Source organism: Schistocerca serialis, chromosome 7 (assembly GCF_023864345.2).
Source record: "Schistocerca serialis cubense isolate TAMUIC-IGC-003099 chromosome 7, iqSchSeri2.2, whole genome shotgun sequence".
NCBI classification, from domain to species: Eukaryota; Metazoa; Arthropoda; class Insecta; order Orthoptera; family Acrididae; genus Schistocerca; species Schistocerca serialis.
The window spans coordinates 402,339,981-402,353,699 of record NC_064644.1 but is presented as its reverse complement, the minus strand read 5'-3'; positions in this window follow the sequence as shown (position 1 = coordinate 402,353,699).

Sequence of the window (13,719 nt, the reverse complement as noted above, 5' to 3'; positions counted from 1 at the left end):
CGTTAAAACCGTTATCCTAGAAAACCGCATCCGCATAACAATCAAATATATAGATTCAAAGATTTTCAAAATCATATTCTGAATATGTATAAAACTACTAATGAAAGAGTGCAAATGTTTATATTTAAGCCTGATGAAATGGATTGTATTGAAAAGTTGTTTGAGATATTTAACAAATGTCGCAGAGGTAAAATTTTACCTTACAAGTATATATTGCAAAGATAATAGAGTTGTTAAATATTGATCATCAAATAAAAGTATGTGATACAAAATCTAATATTAATTTATGGCAACGATTTTTATGCATGAATCCTTTCGATTTAATAAAAAAAGGAAATTGATACATACTTGGATGCTCAGTTTAGAGCTCATAAAATACCTGTAAAACATGATGACCTAGATTGATCAGTATTAAAAATTTTCATTTCGTATGCTACATTGTGCGTCATAAGGTAGATGTTTCTTTCCACACATAATTCTGTAGGGAAGTGTATCAACTGGTATTTTATTATTGAAAGTAGCACATTATTAGATTGTTGTTTTTTATGTAGCTACTGTGTTTAATGTGTCATATTAATCACATAAGTTGGATAGTTAGCTACAAAATTATATGGTTTTATATCAATGTCTGCTTCCAATTATGTAACACCTTTAATTCGCAAAATGCATCATAAGCTTTCAAATAATCATACAATGGATCTAAATTCCACATTTCTTGCGGAAATACTACATTTTACCCATTTTTCAAATATAATGTACACAGCATTACATGGTCATACAATGATGATAATCAACTGATTATTTCTTCATATTGTTTGAAACACAACAAATACAAAAAAAGGCATACCAAACTCTACTGAATTATAATTGTTAATGAAATATAGCTCAAAATATTTCTTGCCATATAAGCCAGTTACCCCTGTAGTTTGTAGTTAATAAACGGATATCGAAATTTTTGGATTTTTCAGTATACTTTCTCTTTGTTCCAGTTGATAATTAGGTTCATATTTGCCAATTGGTACACGAATTCCATATTTTCTAAAACAATTTAACCTTTATTTGGTAATGTATCTTCACTTCAATTGCAGCATCATTGTAATCAGCTGATCTTACTATAGCATCTCCAGAATTGGAACTCTCTATAAAAATTATAGTAATATCACCTTCACAAATTTGCTCTTTATAATCTTTGATGAATTCACCTAACTTTTTCAGTGGATATAATACTTTGTTTTTCTTCTTTCTTATTTTACCATTGTCTAATATATGTCCTTCCCTACATATTTTATTAGCAACAGACGACATTAAATTCAATAAAATTAATCATGAAATTAACGGATGTTCAGTACTAGATAAAACATTATTTCCCCTTCTCCTGGTTATGAAGGCAGGTGTTACATAGTTATCAAACAGCTTTTTACTGGATTTTCTGTCAGATATTGGATCATCTGTGCCATCAACTTCAACAAACCTAAAGTTCATGTACAATTGAGAATGATTAGAATGCACCGAACTATCTCCAAAATATATCTTAATTTCTGTATCCCTCCTGGAAATATTTAACTTATTTTCTGTATCTCATGTAAAGTAAATGAGTAAAACTAACAGCTTTCAATTTTGTTCATTTATTAAGAACAAAATTCTAAAATTACTGTTACATTAGCACCATTGAAATCGATTATATCATCATTTTCATCAGTTATAGTTATTACTAAATCCTGAATTTTATCATGAATTGGAATAAATAGGGGATTATTGGGTTCAGAGTTTTAAGTATCCCTTTCCTCTGTGAAGGGTGGTGGCAGCTGTCTGTGGGCAAATACAGATCAGTGTGCATTGTCTTCTGATACACCCCATGACCTAGGGTGCCGTCAGCCCTTCTCTTGACCAAGACATCAAGGAAAGGTAATTTACCCTCCGTTTCAGTCTCGATATTGAATTTGATGTTGGGGCGCGCACTATCTCTGACGCAGAGAGTCTACCCCATGAATTCGAACATCTGAGAACTGTATTTCGAAAAAATGGGTACTCAGAGTGGCAGATTCAACATGCTCTCCGCCCAACCACTACAGCACAACCTCTGGAGATGGATGAAATCACGAGGGAGGAGGTGGGCACTGCGTTTATTCCATATACAGGCGCACTCTCGGGGAAAATCTCCCGCATTTTGGAGAAACACTGGGTCGGAACTGTGTTTTGTCCTCCGAATAAAACTCGTGCACTGGTGGGGAGCGCCAAAGATGACCTCGGTTTGAAGAAGGCTGGAGTGTACCAGATTCCGTGTCAATGTGGCAAGTCGTATATTGGTCAGACGATGCGTACCGTGAACACGAGAGGCACACTCCACTGATGTATCCGAGCAAGTCGGCGGTCGCTGAACATTGTTTGTCGGAAAATCACGCTATGGAGTATGAATGCACGAGGATTCTGGTACAGACGTCGAGATACTGGGACAGCATTGTTAGAGAGGCCATAGAAATTCGCACCATTGACGACCTCATAAACCGTGACTGTGGGTATAATCTCAGCAAGGCTTGGGAACCAGCGATTGGGTTAATCAAGAGTAAATCGAGCAAACGTATAGTTCTGACGACCAGGGCGTACAGAGCCATCACACCGACGTCATCTCAGACGCCGTCGCAATCTGTTCCACAGTGTGACCGTGGCGCAGGGCGCGGACGGCGGAGGGGGTGCGCCGCCGGCGGAGGGTATTTAAATCAGCCGCCGCCGCGACCGAACCCAGTTCCCCCTGGGCAGCCATAGCGTACGGATCTCCGCACCGGCACGTTCACAGGTGCTCAGTCCGTCAGTTCACCTGATGATGGTGACATGTATGAGCGCCGAAATATTGTGCCCGTTGGACGCTGTAGACCGGCAGTACACCCGTGGATATTTTGATTATCAAATACGCTGGGAGAATCTCAAGAATCACAGATTTACAATAATTTACAACATACATTTTGGAAAAGTGAAAAATGTGGAAAAGGATAAGTAAACACAGTAATTAAAAATGGCCATTCGATATTCATCTACCAGGATATAATTATTGTGACACAGGTGACAAATTAGATGAAATACTAGCATTCTTAGCATCATCATAATACTGTAGTATATGCAGAAAACATATAACAACGAAAATAGACAGATGTAAAACAGAAGAAAAAGTGTGTATATTATGCAACAGTGAAGAATACAATACAACAGAAAATAAGACATACTGTGAAGACCATAATACATATTGTCACAAAGAAGAATGTTTAAGCTGTCATCAATCTTCTTTTGGTACAGTGTATAAATGTGAAGAATGCAAACAAATTAGTTTAAGATCTGAGGACATAGATGTGGTTTTGAAAAATGTCGAAATTGTCTTATTGAAGTTCAAATTAAAAATCATAAATGTTACATGCTAAAGAAAGAAAAAGGTGACGAATGTGGATTAAACATAATTGATAATGAAGGTAAAAAGTATAACATCATTGGATGTCAGAAATGTAGTATAACTCTTATATTGTTAATGGTGAAAATGAAAACCATGGATTACAGTGTTCCAAATGCTATAATGTAGTTACAGGTGAAGAATTTGAATGTTGTGAAGATGCTGACCCAATGAAAATTAACAGTTGCTACACAGAAAGCTATATGTGGTTTGTTTATGAAGCTCAACAAGAGACAACAATACATATTCCAAATCTCATAATAGTTCACAATTTTAATGATGGTATTGTTTATACATTTAAGACAAATGATAAATTCTGTATGTGGATGATATCTGAGGAACTTCAGAATTTTACTTTTATGGCTCATTACAGTAACGGATATGATTCACAACTTATTGAAAATACAATAAAACCTGATAGTATTCACACAGGTACTAAGAGAATCCTTGGGTAACAGAAGAAATATTGAATTTAATTGATGAAAGGAGAAAATATAAAAATGCAGTAAGTGAAACAGGCAAAAAGGAATACAAACGTCTCAAAAATGAGATCGACAGGAAGTGCAAAATGGCTAAGCAGGGATGGCTAGAGGACAAATGTAAGGATGTAGAGGCCTATCTCACTAGGGGTAAGATAGATACCGCCTACAGGAAAATTAAAGAGACCTTTGGAGATAAGAGAACGACTTGTATGAATATCAAGAGCTCAGATGGAAACCCAGTTCTAAGCAAAGAAGGAAAAGCAGAAAGGTGGAAGGAGTATATAGAGGGTCTATACAAGGGCAATGTACTTGAGGACAATACTATGGAAATGGAAGAGGATGTAGATGAAGATGAAATGGGAGATACGATACTGCGTGAAGAGTTTGACAGAGCACTTAAAGACCTGAGTCGAAACAAGGCCCCCGGAGTAGACAATATCCCATTGGAACTACTGACGGCCGTGGGAGAGCCAGTCCTGACAAAACTCTACCATCTGGTGAGCAAGATGTATGAAACAGGCGAAATACCCTCAGACTTCAAGAAGAATATAATAATTCCAATCCCAAAGAAAGCAGGTGTTGACAGATGAGAAAATTACCGAACTATCAGCTTAACAAGTCACAGCTGCAAAATACTAACACGAATTCTTTACAGACGAATGGAAAAACTAGTAGAAGCCAACCTCGGGGAAGATCAGTTTGGATTCCGTAGAAACACTGGAACACGTGAGGCAATACTGACCTTACGACTTATCTTAGAAGAAAGATTAAGGAAAGGCAAACCTACGTTTCTAGCATTTGTAGACTTAGAGAAAGCTTTTGACAATGTTGACTGGAATACTCTCTTTCAAATTCTAAAGGTGGCAGGGGTAAAATACAGGGAGCGAAAGGCTATTTACAATTTGTACAGAAACCAGATGGCAGTTATAAGAGTCGAGGGACATGAAAGGGAAGCAGTTGTTGTGAAGGGAGTAAGACAGGGTTGTAGTCTCTCCCCGATGTTGTTCAATCTGTATATTGAGCAAGCAGTAAAGGAAACAAAAGAAAAATTCGGAGTAGGTATTAAAATTCATGGAGAAGAAATAAAAACTTTGAGGTTCGCCGATGACATTGTAATTCTGTCAGAGACAGCAAAGGACTTGGAAGAGCAGTTGAATGGAATGGACAGTGTCTTGAAAGGAGGATATAAGATGAACATCAACAAAAGCAAAACAAGGATAATGGAATGTAGTCTAATTAAGTCGGGTGATGCTGAGGGAATTAGATTAGGAAATGAGGCACTTCAAGTAGTAAAGGAGTTTTGCTATTTGGGGAGCAAAATAACTGATGATGGTCGAAGTAGAGAGGATATAAAATGTAGGCTGGCAATGGCAAGGAGAGCGTTTCTGAAGAAGAGAAATTTGTTAACATCCAGTATTGATTTAAGTGTCAGGAAGTCATTTCTGAAAGTATTCGTATGGAGTGTAGCCATGTATGGAAGTGAAACATGGACGATAAATAGTTTGGACAAGAAGAGAATAGAAGCTTTCGAAATGTGGTGCTACAGAAGAATGCTGAAGATTAGATGGGTAGATCACATAACTAATGAGGAAGTATTGAATAGGATCGGGGAGAAGAGAAGTTTGTGGCACAACTTGACCAGAAGAAGGGATCGGTTGGTAGGACATGTTCTGAGGCATCAAGGGATCACCAATTTAGTATTGGAGGGCAGCGTGGAGGGTAAAAATCGTAGAGGGAGACCAAGAGATGAATACACTAAGCAGATTCAGAAGGATGTAGGTTGCAGTAGGTACTGGGAGATGAAAAAGCTTGCACAGGATAGAGTAGCATGGAGAGCTGCATCAAACCAGTCTCAGGACTGAAGACCACAACAACAACAACTAAGAGAATTATAGATATCAGTAATTTTCTACCATGTACACTTTGCAAGTTACTGGAAACATCTGGTTTTAAAGAGCTAAAGCAGGGAAATTTCCCACATTTGTTCAATACATGAGAAAATGAAAATTACATAGGGCATAAATTTGATATAGATTATTATTGTGCTGACACTACAGAACCAAAAGAAAGGGGAAATTTCTCAAATGACATAGCCAAAATGTTAAAGAAAATTCTGTATTCACTATGATTAAGGAAATTAATGGTTACTGTAATTCAGATATAGATATATTGAGAATACGCTGTTTAGAACCAAGGTAACAACTTCTAGGAATAGCTGATATTGATCCATTCTGTTATCTAACAACTGCTGGAGTTTATATGGCTACATACAGATCAAAATATTTGCCTAAAGGAAGAATTGCTGTATCCGATAAACAACGAAGGGAAAATTATAGTAAAGAATACCTAGCTTGGTCAAACAGTTTAAATATCAACAGTATTCAAAACGCTTTTAATGGTGGTGAAGTAAGTATAGCTGGAGCAAAAGTAGATCATTTTGATAAAGAAGTCAATACTATTTATCAGTATTATGGATATTTGTGGTGTGGTTGTAAAAAATGTATTAAAAATATATATTCGTAAATTCCTAGTATCAATGAGACATTAACAAGACGTGCTGAAATTTGAAAGTCAGAATATAATTTAGTGGAAATATGGGAATGTGATTGTATTTTATCAGCAGAATATAAAAATCTTAAAAAATTCAAACAGTTACCGGAAATTATTGAACCATTGAATCCAAGAGATGTTTTTTGTGAAGGTCATACAAATGCAGTAAAATTAAAAGCTAAAACTGATGTTGGTAACACAAAAATGTAATATATTGATGTGTATGGTCTTTATCGAACTGTACAATATTATGATTATCATCCTGTAGGTCATCCAACAAAAATTTATGAACCAAAATATTATATATATAATACTAAAAATCGTATGTGTAATATTAGCACTTGGGGGATTGTATTTTGCTGCTTTGACAGTACATACAAAAAATTAAAAACTTATTAATTCCTTTATGCATAAAATGTGCAGAAGAAAGAGTAAATACACTCCTGGAAATGGAAAAAAGAACACATTGACACCGGTGTGTCAGACCCACCATACTTGCTCCGGACACTGCGAGAGGGCTGTACAAGCAATGATCACACGCACGGCACAGCGGACACACCAGGAACCGCGGTGTTGGCCGTCGAATGGCGCTAGCTGCGCAGCATTTGTGCACCGCCGCCGTCAGTGTCAGCCAGTTTGCCGTGGCATACGGAGCTCCATCGCAGTCTTTAACACTGGTAGCATGCCGCGACAGCGTGGACGTGAACCGTATGTGCAGTTGACGGACTTTGAGCGAGGGCATATAGTGGGCATGCAGGAGGCCGGGTGGACGTACCGCCGAATTGCTCAACACGTGGGGCGTGAGGTCTCCACAGTACATCGATGTTGTCGCCAGTGGTCGGCGGAAGGTGCACGTGCCCGTCGACCTGGGACCGGACCGCAGCGACGCACGGATGCACGCCAAGACCGTAGGATCCTACGCAGTGCCGTAGGGGACCGCACCGCCACTTCCCAGCAAATTAGGGACACTATTGCTCCTGGGGTATCGGCGAGGACCATTCGCAACCGTCTCCATGAAGCTGGGCTACGGTCCCGCACACCGTTAGGCCGTCTTCCGCTCACCCCCCAACATCGTGCAGCCCGCCTCCAGTGGTGTCGCGACAGGCGTGAATGGAGGGACGAATGGAGACGTGTCGTCTTCAGCGATGAGAGTCGCTTCTGCCTTGGTGCCAATGATGGTCGTATGCGTGTTTGGCGCCGTGCAGGTGAGCGCCACAATCAGGACTGCATACGACCGAGGCACACAGGGCCAACACCCGGCATCATGGTGCGGGGAGCGATCTCCTACACTGGCCATACACCACTGGTGATCGTCGAGGGGACACTGAATAGTGCACGGTACATCCAAACCGTCATCGAACCCATCGTTCTACCATTCCTAGACCGGCAAGGGAACTTGCTGTTCCAACAGGACAATGTACGTCCGCATGTATCCCGTGCCACCCAACGTGCTCTAGAAGGTGTAAGTCAACTACCCTGCCCATTAAGATCTCCGGATCTGTCCCCCATTGCGCATGTTTGGGACAGGATGAAGCGTCGTCTCACGCGGTCTGCACGTCCAACACGAACGCTGGTCCAACTGAGGCGCCAGGTGGAAATGGCATGGCAAGCCGTTCCACAGGACTACATCCAGCATCTCTACGATCGTCTCCATGGGAGAATAGCAGCCTGCATTGCTGCGAAAGGTGGATATACACTGTACTAGTGCCGACATTGTGCATGCTCTGTTGCCTGTGTCTATGTGCCTGTGGTTCTGTCAGTGTGATCATATGATGTATCTGACCCCAGGAATGTGTCAATAAAGTTTCCCCTTCCTGGGACAATGAATTCACGGTGTTCTTATTTCAATTTCCAGGAGTGTAAATCTAATCATAATTATGAAGATGGAAGTTTCGTTGGAACTTGGACACCTGATGAAGTAAATAAAGCTATAGAAAAAGGATATATAATTATAGACATCTATGAAGTGTGATATTTTAAACATAAAACAAGAAGTTATTTAAAAACTACATGAAAAACGTTATGAAAATAAAATTAGAAACCAATAAACATACTTTTGAAAACAATGAGACATACAAAATTGGAATGAAAGAAAAAATGAATATTGAATTAGGTTTGGATAATATAAAAGAAAATCCAGGAAAATGTGCTGTATTTAAAACATGTCTTGTTTGTTTATGGGGAAAATTTGAGCAACAATACAATATGAGTAAAACTAAGTACATTACAAATTTACTAAGGTTTTGTGAGATACTACTGGACAATTTATTAAATAATAGAGAAATAAATTTTATTAATAATAATACAGTTGAGATGAATTACAATTTCAGGGGTTATTATGATGAAACTAATACAGCTACAAATATTTTAATAGCAGCATACATTACATCAAATGTAAGACTTGGCTTGTATGATATAACTAGCAATTATTTATTTTATAAGGATTCTGTTGTATATACTGATAATGGAACAAATACAGTGGAAACAGGTTGCATGTTAGGTGAATGGAATGATGAGTCATGAGATAATAAATGGATTACAATCTGGCCTTCGTCTGGTCCTAAAAGTTATATTTATGAGAAAAAGGATGTAGCTAACGGGTTTCATTTTAAGCTATAAAAACCTGTAAGAGTTGAATGGTGAATGTGTGATATGATTAAATGATAGTGAAGTGAAAGAAAAAGTACAATTAAAACACGATCAGGTAGCAAGAGATGATAATACTAAAAATTTATTAAAGATGGAAGTCAAATAAGAATTCTCATTTGAGTATAATAAAAGAGTTGGTCTAGAACATTATGGTGGCTTCAATATGGGTATTACATGAAATATCATCATCAACTGTAGATATGTATATATGTCAGTAGTAGGTGGGTATGTTGAGTGCAGTGGTAATATTATTCTCAATCATTATTGTGTGCAAACTGCAGATACACTGTCATTGCTTGAGATTTAGCGTAGCACTCTTGAAAGCTTTGACTGTGCTAACACTTAGTGTTGGATGACTGATGATGAATTTGATTTCGAGTATCTATTTATATTCAATTTTTGTGTGTTCATGTTTTATATCTTAGTGAGCTCAATGTACCCACATACTACTGGGAGCCATGCTGTGCTGCTGGTACAGTGGATAACGTTTTGTGTTAGCATTCGAGAGGTGCAGGATTCTATTCTGGGTCGAGGAGTATTTATTTTTATTTGCTAATTGTAGTCTGCATTGTACAATATCTGGAATCTTAATCGTCATACAACGACTACAGTGAATCTTCTACAAAACATATGCACTTACGAAATATGAACAGAGAAACGGAAGTTGAATCGTTTCAACAGTCAGCTTTTAAAGAAACCATTTAAGAACTGTTTCGCTCCACTGTATCTACCAGATTCCAAACCTGTTTTCTGTGTACTCTCCGCCAACGGTCTCACAGATGAGTACCACAACGGTCCCACCGATGAGTACCAACATTTATTCTTGCCACGTTCAGGTCCATTACGTTTCATTAGGGCCTTACACATTTGTACATATACCTTGTTTTCTAAAACAGTGTGGCCAACTTACGGCATACACAAATGATGTGTATGTGATGTAATCGTTTCGTGTTATCAGCCGAGTCAAGACATTGTTCCGCCGGAACGTTTCAACAAATTTACTACTTGTCATCTTCAGGCGATGCGTAGGGTTGTGTTGCTGTCTCTCCTTTGGCGATCTTTCCTTGCTCGGCATGTTGAGCAGTGAAAGCATGAAAATGATGTTCCTGTTCTCCTGTGGAGAAGAAAGAAAAGAACCTTACCTATACGAATTGTCCTTTGGCGACCTGGTGATGGTATCCAGGGTCAGCTGTGAGAAAATTATTTCCGCAGCAGGTCAGGCCGTCGTGTTGTTAGCCTATGGTGTGGTTGATGGCCCAAGCTAAAGACGAGCCGGTTAAGGAATCTCGTAGGAGGATCTCCCCATGATCTTGAATACGTCCTTCAGCAGCAGGATGCCTGTGTCCTCATACAGCAGGCGAGTGGCATAACCCCTCAGAAGAGGTATAGCGGTCTTCAGAGATCGATTCTGGATCCTTTGCAGCGGACGATGAGCGAATCTGCGGCCTTTCCTCACACCATAGCTGCGAATTCTAACAATGGTTTAAAAATGGTTCAAATTGCTCTAAGCACTATGGGACTTAACATCTGAGGTCATCAGTCCCGTAGACTTAGAACTACTTAAATCTAACTAACCTAAGGACATCACACACAACCATGAACGAGGCAGGATTCGAACCAGCGACCGTAGCAGCCTCATAGTTCGGGATTGAAGCGCCTAGAACAGCTCTACCACAGTGTCCGGCTAACAATGGTCTGACCAGTGATAGGTACATCTTGATACCGTGTTGGGTAAGACGACTGCTGGTTTAGCAACTGGTAAAGAGCGTGAAGGCATCCTATGGTCCTGTTTTTGACATCTCGGACACAGGTCGCCCAGGAGAGTCTGTGATCCAGGGTGACATCTAGGTACTTCACAGACATGCTGCATGGGATATGCGCTTCCCGGATCTCGACGGACGGGAGATCTGGTGGCAATATTTTTCCGGTGAAGATCACTGCCTGGCTCTTCACTGCACTGAATTTCAACCGTCATTTCGTTGACCCTGAAGCCAGGGTGCCGCACCCAAGTTGGAGATGACGCGTGTGCTCGTGCATTCTACGTGTTTACAGCGCTGTGTCATCCGAGTAGGGACCCAATTCGACTCACGTCAGGTGCGGTATGTCGGCAATCTACATTGAGCACAGCAAGGGACCGAGCACCGGCCCCTGTAGAACCCCAGTACGTGTCTGTCGGTCTGTGGACGTACTGTCGTCTGCCCTGACGTGGAATGTCCGCTCCAATAGGTAGGACCTCAGGAGGACCACATGTGATATAGATACCCTACTACAAATAATCTGTACACGAGACTGTCGTGCCAGACGCAATCTAAAGCTCTGGACTTGTGGAGGAACACTGCTCAAGGTACTCACTTGTTTCCAGTGCTCTCATCACCGGCTCTACCAGTCACAAACGCTAGTGAGTAGTAGAAATACTGCTACGAAAACCAAACTGCCCGTCTGGAATAACTGCCTCATGGGTGTCGTGTTCTATCACCCTTTTCGCGAACGGCGTCTGGAAATCTTTCGAGAAGGGTGGGAGCTGGCTGATGGGTCGTTAACTGGTGACCTGGCGTGGGTCTTGGCTGGTCATCGGGATGGCCACAACTTCAGCGTGTTTCCACGCTGACAGGTAGCTGCCTCTGCGAAGTATAACATCGAACACGTCAGCTAAATGTTGGTGTGCTTCTGATGGAAGATTCTTCAGCAGTTGGTTGTTCATTCAGTCGCTGCGATTGCTTTCCTGGTGTTCAGAGAACAAAGTGGGACCGCAACTTCTTCCTCTGTATACGGCTCAGTTATGTCTTCTTCATTCCTTGCTGATGGGAAGATCGGGAACTGCTCGTCGACTGCGCCCGATGCGAAAGTAGCAGCGACACCGGCCGCAGCCGCTGTAATTTTACAGGAGGGAAGCTTCTCGTGTGTTGACTGGGAACCGTCCACCCAAGTGTAACATAATAGCAGCTGAGGCGGGTGCTTTACGTTCACTCAGAATGGACCCTGATATTGTTATTTTATCTGCGGACAAGGGAAATGCCACGGTTTTGTTGAACAAGACGATTACATTCAAAAGGTTCAGTGTCTACTTTCTGATCCGGCGTATCGCAAAATCGGTGCTGACCCTGCTAAGAGTGTTAAGAGAGAGACTAATGACCTCCTCAAGAAAAGTTCTTTGTCACCGGAGACTATCAAGAGACTTAACTCTTACTGTACTGTACCTCATATATTATATGGCCTCCCTAAGGTACAAAAAGAGGCTGTCCCGTTTAGACCTATTGTTTCTAATACTGGTGCTCCGACATATCGTGTAGCTAAACATATTGCTAGTTTCTTGAGCCCACTAGTAGGTAGGTGAGAACACCACATTAACGTCTTACGTCGATTGCCGGGATTGCGTTTGAATGACTCTGATATTTTAGTCAGTTTTGATGTGGTTTCTCTTTTCACTCGCGTTGCTCTCTCTAAGTCCTTGCAGCTAATTAAGTTTGGTGTCGAGTTAACTAATTTGTTTCGACATGTGCAGACTTCCACTTACTTTTTATTCAATGGTCAGTACTACAAACAGACTGATGAAGTTACAATGGAAACCCCGTTGTCACCTACTGTGGCTAATTAGTTTATGGAGGTCTTTGAGGAACGTGCGTGTTTTTCAGATATGTAGACGATACTCTGGTTGTTTGGCCTCATGGTAGTGAGAATTTAAAACGGTTTTTGGAACACCTGAATTCATCCCCCCCCCCCCTCCCAATATTCTGTTCACTATGGAGTTGGAAAAGAATGGATGCTTTCCCTTCCTTTATGTGGTGGTCAGAAGGAAGACTGATGATACGTTGGGACATTCTGTTTATAGGAAGCCTACGCACACTGACTTGTATTTGAGAGCTGATAGTTGTCACCATCCATCTCAGCGTGAAGGAGTACTTCGTACCTTGGTTCACAGGGCCCAAGTTATCTCAGACCCTGAAAGTTTGGCAGCTGAGCTATCAAATCTAGAAATCATCTTTCATCAGAATGGTTACAGTGAGATGCAGATCAAACGTGCGTTGCGCTATCAGCCTTCTCTGCAACGGGTGAGTGACGATAGCAACGAAGTGGCACCTAAGTCTACGGCTTTTTTGCCTTACAAAGGAAGCATTTCCAACAGGATTGGCTGTATTTTGCGGAAATATGATGTGAAATGTGTTTTTCGATCACCTTCTAAGATTAAGGCCCTGTTGTCGTGCGTAAAAGATGATCTTGGTTTGCGTAAGGCTGGTGTCTATCGTATTTGTTGCAGTTGTGGCATGTCATATATTGATCAAACAATCAGGACTGTGGAAGACAGGTGTATTGAACACAAGCGTCACACACGCTTACAACAGCCAAGAAAATCCGCTATTGCAGAACATTGCCTTGACACCGGTCATCCTATGGAATACAAAAAAACGGAGATTCTGGCTTGCACGTCAGCTGTTGGGATAGTGTTATTAGGGAAGCCGTTGAAATCAAACTATCAAGCAAATCTATAAACAGAGATGGTGCATTTTGTTTAAATGCTGCTTGGAATCCGGCTCTGTCTCTCATCAAAAAACAGAGAGACAGAATTAGTGCTACCTCACCTGTTGATTAATTGTCACTGTCGAT